Source organism: Bos grunniens, chromosome 27 (genome assembly GCF_055505025.1).
Source record: "Bos grunniens cultivar Pamir isolate PY7600 chromosome 27, Bosgru_T2T1.0, whole genome shotgun sequence".
NCBI classification, from domain to species: domain Eukaryota; kingdom Metazoa; phylum Chordata; class Mammalia; order Artiodactyla; family Bovidae; genus Bos; species Bos grunniens.
Window position 1 is genome coordinate 1982518 of NC_141191.1, and position 12160 is coordinate 1994677.

Sequence of the window (12160 nt, forward strand, 5' to 3'; positions counted from 1 at the left end):
TCAGTCATGTCTGACTCTTTGTGACCCCGTGAATTGCAGCACACCAGGCCTCCCTGTCCATCACCAACTCCCGGAGTTCACTTTAATGTAAATATATATGTATATGTGTACGTATATAGATATATCTTTTTAAGTAGTAATGCCTTCATTTGTTCTGGTTTTGTTGTTAATTGAAACCATATTTGAACAGAGTTTAAGTCAGATTAGCATGGTTAATTGGTGCCCACTCCAGTATTCTTGCCTGGAGAATTCCATGGACAGAGGAACCTGGTGGGCTACAGTCCATGGGGTCGCAAAGAGTAGGACAGGACCAAGCGACAGAGCACTCACTGACTGTGGGCCATGAATAGGAAGGCTCTTACGTTCTGGAGATACAGAGGCAATTAAAACATGATTCATTTACCGGGTGTGGTTATAATCCAGTTGGGAAGATGGTCATCGACACAAATAGCATCAGTGCAGGGCAAGCAAGACCGCCCTCCTGAGAATCTGCGGGCACAGAGCCGTGGGGACCTCAGACAGGAAGTTGCTTTGATCTGGGTTTGAGGGACCAGTGCAGTTCACAGAGGGAGTAGGTTTTGATTGGACTTTGAGGTGCAGCTGAGGTTTTCACCCCAGAATTGGAAGAAGTCATTTTCACCTGACAGACGGTGGGACAGGCATCAGAAAACTGCTAGCTGTCAAGAAGGGCCGGGAGGTGGTTAAGCAGTGGTTGAACAAGGGCTGGAATGCCCATGATCTCCAGCCTCTCCTTCTCCCCCTGCATGGGTCCTCTCCATCCTTCCTGGCATTGCTGGTGCCATGGCATGGTGATGGTCCCAATTCTACAGACAAGTCAATGGGGCCTCTAGCAGATGGAGTCTGGCGGAGAACCTGTGTTTTGGACTCAAGTGCAGTGGGGAGGCCTGACCCCAAGGGGCCCCACGGGCTCCTGCATGGGCTGGCGCTGGGGGCAAGCACGTGTGGATTGCCATGTCAGAACTTTCTGCTGCTTTTTTTCCCCCACTGAGTGCTGAGCTTGCTGTCAGGCACAGAGTGGGCAGGTCACAGTCCTCACACAGAGATCGGGGCTGTGTGAGACAGACATTGGCCCTCTCAGAGCTGGTCTCCTTCCCCTGGAGCCTGGGGACCTTGGGCTCGGTGTGTGCTGTGAAGGTGGCCAGTCGTTCTGCCCTCAGGCTTGAGCAGAGTGAGGGCAGAGTAAAGGAGTAGAACTTACACTGTTACAGAGGAGAGGGCACAGAGGGAGACAGAGGGGAAGAGTGAAGGGGAGACAGAGACAGAGAGGGCGGGGCAGAGTCAGAGAGAGACAGGGAGAGAGATAGAATCAGAGAGAGAGGGAGAGGGAGAGAGAGAGAATCAGACAGAATCGAGAGAGACAGGGAGAGACAGAATCAGAGAGAGGCGGAGGGGGAGAGAGAGAGAATCAGAGAGAGAGGGAGAGGGAGAGAGAGAGAATCAGACAGAATCGGAGAGAGACAGAGAGGGAGAGACAGAATCAGAGAGAGGCGGAGGGGCAGAGACAGAATCAGAGAGAGGCGGAGGGGCAGAGACAGAATCAGAGAGAGGCGGAGGGGCAGAGACAGAATCAGAGAGAGGCGGAGGGGCAGAGACAGAATCAGAGAGAGGCAGAGGGGGAGAGAGATAGAATCAGAGAGAGAAAGAGAGGGAGAGGGAGAGAGAGAGAATCAGACAGAATCGGAGAGAAACAGAGAGGGAGAGACAGAATCAGAGAGAGACGGAGGGGGAGAGACAGAATCAGAGAGAGACAGGGAGAGAGAGAGAATCAGAGAGAGAGGGAGAGGGAGAGAGAGAGAATCAGACAGAATCGGAGAGAGACAGAGAGGGAGAGACAGAATCAGAGAGAGGCGGAGGGGGAGAGACAGAATCAGAGAGAGGCGGAGGGGGAGAGACAGAATCAGAGACAGACAGGGAGAGAGAATCAGAGAGAGAGGGAGAGGGAGAGAGAGAGAATCAGACAGAATCGGAGAGAGACAGAGAGGGAGAGACAGAATCAGAGAGAGGCAGAGGGGGAGAGACAGAATCAGAGAGAGACGGAGGGGGAGAGACAGAATCAGAGAGAGACAGGGAGAGAGAGAGAATCAGAGAGAGAGGGAGAGGGAGAGAGAGAGAATCAGACAGAATCGGAGAGAGACAGAGAGGGAGAGACAGAATCAGAGAGAGGCGGAGGGGGAGAGACAGAATCAGAGAGAGGCGGAGGGGGAGAGACAGAATCAGAGACAGACAGGGAGAGAGATAGAATCAGAGAGAGAGGGAGAGGGAGAGAGAGAGAATCAGAATCGGAGAGAGACAGAGAGGGAGAGACAGAATCAGAGAGAGACGGAGGGGGAGAGACAGAATCAGAGAGAGGCGGAGGGGGAGAGACAGAATCAGAGACAGACAGGGAGAGAGATAGAATCAGAGAGAGAGGGAGAGGGAGAGAGAGAGAATCAGACAGAATCGGAGAGAGACAGAGAGGGAGAGACAGAATCAGAGAGAGGCGGAGGGGGAGAGACAGAATCAGAGAGAGGCAGAGGGGGAGAGACAGAATCAGAGAGAGACAGAGGGGGCAGAGAAGGGGTGAGGAGACAGAGAGGGACACACAGAATCAGAGAGAAATCAGACAGAGACAGAGAGGGAGAGATAGAATCAGAGACAGAATCAGAGAGAGACAGAGAGGGAGAGACAGAATCAGAGAGAGACAGAGGGGGCAGATAGGGGGTGAGGAGACAGAGAGGGACACACAGAATCAGAGAGAGATCAGACAGAGACAGAGAGGGAGAGATAGAATCAGAGACAGAATCAGAGAGGGAGAGACAGAATCAGAGAGAGACAGAGGGGGCAGGGAGAGGCTGAGGAGACAGAGGGAGAGACAGAGGAGACAGAGGGAGAGACAGAGGGAGAGAGGACGGAGCCCACTGAGCCGTCTGTGCTGCTGAGCGCAGGGTGGAGTGGGGTGAGAAGGGGCTCAGAGAGGCCCTGAAGCCCGTGCCTCCTCTCGACTCCGGGAGCCGGTCTCCTAAGACCTAGTTATGAGTCACAGATGCTCATGTTATCAAGTTTAAAAAAAAAAAACTCGTCAGTGGTTAATCCATACTAGGTCACATCCACTTACATGGCACTCTGAGCAGTCGTCCTGTTTATTGTACTGAAAATAGATTGTGTTAAATGTTACTTTAAGAGAGTAAAATATTGCCTGGAATTCTGAGTTCTAAATTACCTAGATCCAGAATGTTTTTGAAAATGAAGAAGCCATGGGTATTTTGATAGTTTAACCGTATAAAATTATATGCATATATTACTTCGTTTGCATACACAGGTATTATTACATTTGGTATATTAAAATAAGGCTTTACTCAAGAGATGATTACAAAATCTAATTAAATTTGCATTAATATGTTGTTGCACATTTTTTTAACTGAACAATAACATTTAAACCTGCTGTATGTCTTAACATTTGCTAGTTCCTGAAATCATAGTAATAGTCATAACCAGGGTAGTAATAGTAACAATAACATTACCTCCTAGGGTTTACATGACATTAAAGTGCTCACCCACACGTGCTCCTCACGGTTCCCTCACATCAGTCGTACTTAGCCATCACTATTGTCGTCATTACATTTCTGAGCATAATGGGGTAAATAAGTACTTTAGGAGGAATGTGTCAACAGTGTGCTGCTTTTCTTTCTGGTTCTGTCCATTCACGGCAGTTGAGTGAGTCTTCCCCGGGTGCAAGTCGCCAACAGTACTAGGAACTCCCTAAAACCGAAAACACCATCCTGTGTTCTGAAGGTCACGTCACCCGCAGAGTCAGAGAAAGGAAGAGAGTGGCTTCTAAGCTGATGCCAGTCTCTCCCTGGTCTTCTCAGCCCCAATCAGGTGACAGGAAGATGTCCCCTAAATTCTAGGTTGAATCAGGAGAGGAAGCCCCCACTTCCCCTGAAAGGAGGGCAGAAAGGGACCTTGTTCCTTCTGGGAAAGGGTGGGCCTACCTGCAGTAGAGCAGCGAGCTCCCTCCCCTACCTGGGACAAAAGCCTGCAGGCAATAGACACTTCTTCCTGATACTTTTTATTTTAATCTTTTCGAGACAGAACTCAAGTAGCACGTTGCAAACTGTACTTAAAATTTGTTGTGTTCATAATTCAAAACAGTTTCATGGACTTTTTGCAAAAAACAAAAACATTGTTCAGACTTTTTTTTTTTTTCTTTCCCTTCTTTGACTCTGGTCTTCAGACTTCTACATGCTCTTTGTTTTTTAAGCCTTTATTGGAGGGTGACAGTGCTGTCTGGATCTGGTCAAGGGTGGGAACAGCGAGTCTGGCACCAGTGCAGCAAGTGTCTCCTCTACGCAGAGGGCGCCAGGGCTCCGGGAGGCAGACCCGTCACACACTCAAGGACAGCTAGACTCAGGGAAAACACGGCCTCTGGAGCCCACCTGCCAGAGAATCTACGTTGGCATGAGCCAGGCTCAGCCCCTCGGAGCTCAAGCTGTGTCAGTCTGTCTCCATCCACAGTTGTCTCCTAGTGGAAGATTAAACTGGCTTATTTGAGAACAGCTGGGTATACCGGAGGTGGTCATCTCACAAGAGGAGTGTGTAAGGTTTTACCTCGATTAGAAACCCGGTAGGAACAAACTGGCACTTTGTGGAGATCGTCAATGGTGACTGATTTGATTTGGGAAAAGTAGAGCTCAAATGGGCTCTTCCTGAAACCACTTAAAATGAAGCGGGTTCAGTGGATTTGGGTATTATTCCCTGGTCATATTCATTTAAAACTTTAAACATAAAACTTCTTTATAAAAGGGTCTGTTATGGGCTTATAAATAAATTATACAGAAGTGTTAAAATGCATGTCAAAATCCATATAAAAAAGAAGAGAAATATTGGCTACAGTTGATTTCCTAGTTGTGAGGTTGGACTCGGGGTTTACAACAGTCACAACAAGAAATGTGGTCAATTATAGAAAACTCTTCCTCAAATGAGAGGGACACGGAACATTCCACAGAAAGCCTTCCTTAGTGGACGCTGGGAGACGTGAGCCCAGCCCCCTCTGCTCACCCCCATCTGCCTCCCACTGACCCTGGGACGGGGCCTCTGCTCTCAGTGATGACTCTGCGCAGCCCCTTTCTTCTTTCTTTGTAAGAAGCTACCAGCCTTTTTAAACAATTCATGAATTAATTTTTGGTTGCACTGCATCTTTGTTGCTGCGTGTGGGCTTTCTCTAGTTGTGGCGAGAGGGGGTTTCCTTTTCGCTGGGTTGTATGGGCTTCTCATTGCAGGGGTGGCCTCTCTGTGGGTCACAGGCTCTGGACACGCAGACTTCAGTAGTAATGGTACACGGGCTAAGCTGCTCTGCAGCATGTGGAGTCTTCCTGGGCCGGAAATCAAACCCGTGTCGCCTACATTGGCAGATGGATTCTTATCCACAATACCACCAGGGAAGTCCTCTTTATTTCTGATTTATTTTATTCTTTGTTTGTTGCTTAGCAAATACCAGATGTTATGGGGGATTTTGAAGTCATTTTTACTCCTTTATGAAGTGTAAGCTTATATTGACTTTGTTACCCAAATTTATACTCTGAATAGCTTTAATTGAGCTCATTCATTCCATAAAGTATCACATATTAATATCTGATGAGTATTTTAAGTATGAATTGAGAACTGGCCCTTTCCTCATAATTGTACTTATTGACATCATGAACCTTTGAGACTCAGATCTTAGTGTTTGACTGAACTGGGACAATTGATATGGTATTTATTAATCTTTTGTTAGGACATACGTTTCTAAAGTAGATTGTTACAAAGGATTTAAGAGCATTAATTTTGTGTGCCAGCTCTGGTTCCCCACTCAGCAGGTCCTGAAAGTTTGAAGTCAGAATGATGAATGTACCTTCACAAAAAAAGAAAGTTCTTATTTTGCACCACAATGAATTTTTCCTAAAATAGAAAGTGACTCACGTATCTACGTCTCTAATAAAGGACCGTGCTCCTGGCAAGATGCAAAACCCTAAAGCTACAGTGCTCTTCCCAGCCTTACAAGTCATGGTTTTTTAGTGTTTGGTGAAGGCATCTTATTTAGTTGTAAAATAAAGCAACATTTCTTTTTCATGAAAGTCTCTCTGAAATCAGGAAGAACTTTAATATCCTTTAAAGAGCCGTGGCTTCCAGCGTGTGATGCATGGGTCTTATTGATCGAACCATTAGTATGAGACTCTCTGAAGGACTGGATGCCCACCTCCCACACACACGGTGGCCCACGTGCCTTCTCTCCCACCTGTCCCCCCATCGATCCAGACCTGGGCTCCGTGTTCTCCACCTCTGAATTTCCCACGCTCTTCTCTCAGCATACAGATGTGCTGAACACTCTGCCTCTCCTTCCCACTTGAGGGGTGCAGCCAGACCCCCACCTCGTCACCCACACGATCCCCTGCTCCTGCTCCTCAGGGGCCGTGCCTGCTGCCTAATGTCTAATTTTGTGCGACTCCTGCAATGCTGGGCCATGTCACAGACGACCTCAGGCATCTGCTTCGGTCGTTACTCAGTTGTGGACAGGTCCTCCTCTCTCACCCAAAGTGAAGGAGGTTCTCCAGGTGCCCTGATCCGCTTCTTCTTCCTTGTTCTTGCCTCTGAACCTGCTCAGAGCAGCCCAGGTCCATCGTGCTGTGAGAACACACGTCTCCTGTTCCCTTTCCAAGTGGCGGGCATGCTGCTCTGTGGTGCCAGCGGCCCGGCTGCCGCTTCCCCGTGTTCCCTCCAGCGTTAGGCCCTGCCCGCGCCCACAGCGGCTTCGTGCCTCTCCCGGAACCCCTGGTTGCTGGGCCTCCAGCGGGTTTCTGCAAGCGTCTGCTCACCCTCCATCCTGGGTGTGGCCTAGGGCACCCGGGCCTTAGTTTACTATTTGGGTAGGAAGTAGGTATTTTGCAAATGTGCTGAAAAATTATAGATTTGTACCAATTTCCAGGCCAACTAATGCTGTTCTTATTAACTTTGGACTAGTGAACCTAATGAGGAAGGGGAGAGAGGACCCAAAAGAGAATCCCATGTCTGAGATTTCATGATTTTTCATGGCCAATTAAAAGAATATTTGACCAAACCTGATAGGTGTTTCCCTCTGGAGCACATTGGGAAAACATCCTATGGCAGGCAGCTCTTCACTTACCTGCATCCTGGCCACCCCACGGCAGGCATCCTCAGGCTGTCCTAGTGGCTGAAGTGGCAGGGAGCCGGGAGGAGGGGCGGCGTTCTCGGCCCCGAGGACGGGGTCTCCCCAAAGCCTGCCTTTGCATTTCCCACAGGCACTCCCTGGAATCCAGGCTCCGCTCACAGACGCTGACTTCAGCCCCCAGGACTGGGTGTTCAGCTGGCCTCACTGGGGAACCAGGCCTCTCAGCAGGGGCCGGAAGGGAAGAAACGGCCTGGCCCCTCCTTGTGAACATCCCCTCTCCAGACGCCAGGGCGCGGAGCAGCACTCACGCCAGTGGCATCAGCGCACTTGGCGGGGTGTTCGGGGGGTGGGCCCGTGGACATGGGGCCAGAGACGAGCTCACAGGCAGTGTCACAATTGTCCACTAGACCTGGGGTTCATAGAGGAAACAGGATAGCCTTGCTTTTTAAGGGAATCGTCCTTACTCCTTTTCTTGACTGTGATCACAAACTTAACTATTAAAAATATGACTAATAAGGAAACTCATAGGAAAAGGAGAGAAAAATCACCCATAATCCCACTGCCCAGGCTGCTAAAGTTCTGAGTTGGAGTCTTTGTGTACACATGTACGTCCACACGCTTATCTTTTAACAAAAATGTTGACATTTTGCCGTTTAGGGTTTCTCTTTGCTGTCATCATCACCATCTTTCATGTTAGACTGAGATCCTGGAGTCGTGGTTTGTCGACCACTCTCGTCTGGGGCCGTGAGGTTGCGTGTCTTCCCTAGACACCCTCCTGCCCCGCGGCCCCAGCTCTGAGTCCCCCAGCCATCTCCCCCTCCGATCCTGCTTTCCAGCATGGAGCCCAGCAGTTCCATTTGCCCGCAAGGTGTGTGATTGGTGTGCTCCTGGAGGCGTGTGGCCAGATGGGCCACCCCCTGTGCAGCATTGACCTGTTGACAGACAGGAAGAGAGAGGTTTATTTTAAGGGGCTGTTTTAAGTAATTGTTGGGCTGGGTGTTCTGAAAGCTACAGGGCAGACTGACGGGTGGAGAGCTGATGCTGCAGCTCAAGTCATACACAGTCAAAGCACAGTCCCTCCTTCTCAGGGACCTCAGTCTGCTGTTAGCAAGGCTTTCAACTGATGGGACGAGACCCCCCACTCCATGCAGGGCAGCCTGCTTCACTTAGGGTCTACCAAATTCAGTGTATTTCCTGCCTAAACACACCTTCACTGCAGCGAGCAGACGAGTGTTTGACCTGATATCTGAAGCCACAGCCCAGTCCTCACGCGCTGTTAACCACCCAGCAGGCCCTCGCTCTGGCTCCTGGACATCCAGGCCCCAGTGATGCCTGAGGTAGACCCTGCTTCAGTGGACATCAGCCTGTGGAGGGGTCCACAACCTGCTCCTCCTCATCTGCAGCTGCCGGAAGACAGGTCTGAGCTCTGAGGGGTGGTGAGGAGGGCCGCCCCGGGGAGACGGACTGAGCCCTGAGGAGATGGGTGAGGAGGGCCGCCCTGGGGAAACGGTCTCAGCTCTGAGGAGAGAGTGAGGAGGGCCGCCCTGGGGAGACGGTCTGAGCCCTGAGGAGATGGGTGAGGAGGGCCGCCCTGGGGAAACGGTCTCAGCTCTGAGGAGAGGGTGAGGAGGGCCGCCCTGGGGAGACGGTCTGAGCCCTGAGGAGATGGGTGAGGAGGGCCGCCCTGGGAAGATGGTCTGAGCTCTGAGGAGATGGGTGAGCAGGGCCACCCTGGGGACACGGTCTCAACCCCAAGGGGTGGTGAGGAGGGCCGCCCTAGGGAGACAGACTCAGCTCTGAGGAGGTGAGGAGGGCCTCTCTGGGGAGATGGTCTCAGCCCCGAGGGGTGGTGAGGAGGGCACCCTGGGGAGTCAGTCTGATGGGTCAGGCCTGCCTCAGTGGGGGTCAGTGAGAGCCGGGAGCGTGAGCATCCTCAGGGTGAATGATGCCTCACTCCCCTGGAGGTCACATGATTTCGGGCATTTTAACTTGTATTATGCTGTAAAAACGGTTCCTTCCCAGGCCACTAACAGGGTTTGAAGTTCGTCAGGAGGGTCCACAGTGAATCTTAGGCACAGGGAATCAGTGTTTATGTTGAAACCACACACTTTTGGTACAGACAATGAATAATTAACTTTATTTTTCCGAGGAAAGAGTCCTTCGAGTGCTTTTCTGTGTTTTCTGCTGAGGCTTGCATTTCTCAGTCCTCTGACGATGCCCATCTCGCAGGGTGTCTTGTTTCTATGGCGACAGCAGTGCGCTGCAGCTCAAGTTCTCCAGTTCATCACGTTGTGAGGCTGCTTCAGGGTCTGTCCACTGCCTCAGATTCTCACTCCTCTGTGTGTTCATCCAATGTTGGTGACCTGCATGGCCGTGCACACACGTGTTCTCTCCCCACACGCGTGGTACCCAACGCAGCCGCCTCCTTCAGCTGCTGGGTGTGAGAGGCAGCTGACAGGAGGTTGTCCCCCAGAGGTTCTGACCCTTGCAGCGCGTGTTCCTTAGTGTTTGTCCTCCTTGTCTCTCTGTGTGGCTTTTGTGTTGTTTTCTGTGGAAAGAACAGAGTAGAAGACAGATTCTCCTTTGTTGCGACTCCAGTGGGTCCCTGGGGCTGGCCTGCCCTGGTCTGGACTCACCTTCCTCGGGGTGTCTACAATGACGGTCAGTCTGCATGGGCCCCGTGACAGAATACCGTGGCCTGGGTGGCTGTGAACAATGGACACTCATTCCCCACTCTGGAGGCTGGACATCCAGGATCAAGGTACCAGGAGTCCAGAGTCTGCTAAGGCCTCTCCCTGGTTCACCAGCAGCGTGTCCTCATGTGGAAGAAGTGAGGAGGGGGCTCTTAGGAGAGCTCTGATTCATCCTTGGGGGGTCCCCCCTCATGACCTCATCACCTCCCCTATGCCCCCTTCCGCACACCATCACACTGAGGTCAGGGTCCCACATACGGATTTTGGAGGACACAGACACTCTGTAGTGGTAACCATGGCATCCATTCAGCAGAGGTGGGTCCTCTGTTTGTCCTTCTCTTGGCATTTTTAGAGTGATAGGCACAAAAGCGTGGGAGTGGAGGCTGGGTTGATTTTGGGCCAAATTCAGGAAGGAGAAGAGTCTTGCCAGAGAGTCCTCAGATGGAGGGGGGACCACACATGTCCTCTATCCCACCACCCGATGTGGACTCAGTGACAGTGCCCGTCCCTAACTTGTGGACACACCCCGCCTGCTAGACCCCATGGTCCCCACTCTGGCACCTCAGGCTGCAGGGCATCTGCCAGGCTCTCGGTAGCCGCTGCTGGTCCTGTGTGAGCCTGTTCCCAGTTCCTGTTGTCAGCACGAGGGATGTCGAATAAGGAACTATTTGGGGCTTATTTCTTACTGCTTCCGGAAGTCTTACTTTCATTTTAATAATGGGGCACAAGCGGCCTCTTTTCAAGACAGTTGTGAAGGTCAGAAGTTGAGAGCAGCACCGTGTAGCACATGTAGGCGCGTGGCAGGTGCACAGTGGCCCTAGTGCCCGGGAGTCCCCCTCTGTCAGGCTCAGGGCAGAGCAGGCCTGAGCTGAGAAAGGAAGCCCTCAGGAGGCTGCCCGGTCATGTGACCTTTTCCTCCTTCAATACTAGAAAAAAATGCTTTGATTCTAGAATCCACATGGGAGAGGAATAAAGCAATTGCACATATTAATGAGTTAATTCATTTTTCAATATAGATCTTGAGGCTGAGATGCCCAAGACGTGTTCTGAGTAAATGTTTGCCTGCCTTTCCCTGGGGAGTGTGCTCTGGCTGAGTTTGACACCAAGAATACCTAACAGTTTTAGGGAACTTTGCATATCTTGAAAAAAAGAAGTTTATTTTTCAGCAGTCGAGGTCTAGATGTTAAATGAAAAAAAGACCAAAGTAAACATTTTAAAAAACTGGTTTGTTTAGAAATGCTCTCTCCCTGAAGCTGTTTCATAATTGCGAGAGTGCAAATATGAAAACGTGCTGGAGACGCATCTGGCTGAAAATTGGACTGGTGTTTGCTCTCTGCATCACGGTGATTTTCCTCAGCTGCCGCAGAGACTGATTATCTCCCAAAATCTTTGTAAGAAACACCTGGGACCCTTGTTAAATAATTAAAATACTGCTAAGCCCTGCCCTCTCTTCTTCCAGGGAGGCTTGGATTTAATAGTTTTGGTTGGGCTCAGAAATGCAGCATTTAAAGTACGTCAGGGTCACATGCATCCCAAGGGGCTTTGGTCAGACATGCCCAGCAGCCTGGGGTGGAAAGTGTCCTTCAGTCAGGAGACCCTTGTGATGTGCAGACCTGCCCTCAGCCCTGAGCACTGGCCTTTGGGTGGTCCCCCTGCAGCTGGGCGGGACCGACCACTCGCTTCCCATCCCTGCCCTGCTCAGCGCACGCTCACCCTTCTGATCTGAGAGGCCTGAGAGAGTATCCACACTTGGGAGCAGGGCTCTGGTTCTCTGTAAACCGATGACCCCATGTGAAACTTTCAGGGGCACCTTCCCCAGCCCCTGCCTGGTTCACGCGGCCCCAAGAATGGGTGGACCTAGAACTCTGCGCTCACATCATGGAAGCTCTTACCCACAGCCCTGTGCTTCCAAAAACAGACTCTAAGTTTAAAGACTCAGTTGGAATGAGTCACATCAGATGTGAGATAGACATGCCTGCGGGATGCCTGCTGGCCTCTGCGTCCACATGGCTGTGGACTGACCTTCCGTCTCAAAAGGGCGGCTGTTGAAGCCTTGCGGGCAGACTTGCGGATTCCTGCCAAGGCGCGGACACTGTCTGGGATGCAGCCAGGCTGCTTGCTAGCGGTCGCAGGAGCCTGGCTGGCCTCCACATGCTGATCGGCCCCAGGCTCTGAGGGTGGCCCTTTCTTGCTTTGGGTGCTGCAAAAATCATAAAGTCTCGTGAGTTATTGTGGGCTACGTGAGCCTTCTAGGTGGGGAGTTGTGTATTTCAATATCTGCTTCCTTTAGGGTTGGACCATT

At 51.1% G+C, this 12160-nt stretch overlaps 1 protein-coding gene and 1 long non-coding RNA gene across 3 annotated transcripts in view; one reads left to right on the forward strand and one right to left on the reverse strand.

The window, feature by feature from the left end:
* Positions 1–12160, forward strand: part of DLGAP2 (DLG associated protein 2) — a 637838-nt gene that overhangs the window by 276793 nt on the left and 348885 nt on the right. The window lies entirely within an intron of this gene.
* LOC147343396 (uncharacterized) lies at positions 9280–10132 on the reverse strand. The gene is made up of 2 exons (XR_015156082.1): positions 9802–10132; positions 9280–9713 (listed from the first exon to the last, which is right to left on the reverse strand). It is a non-coding gene; the product is annotated as an uncharacterized LOC147343396 (long non-coding RNA).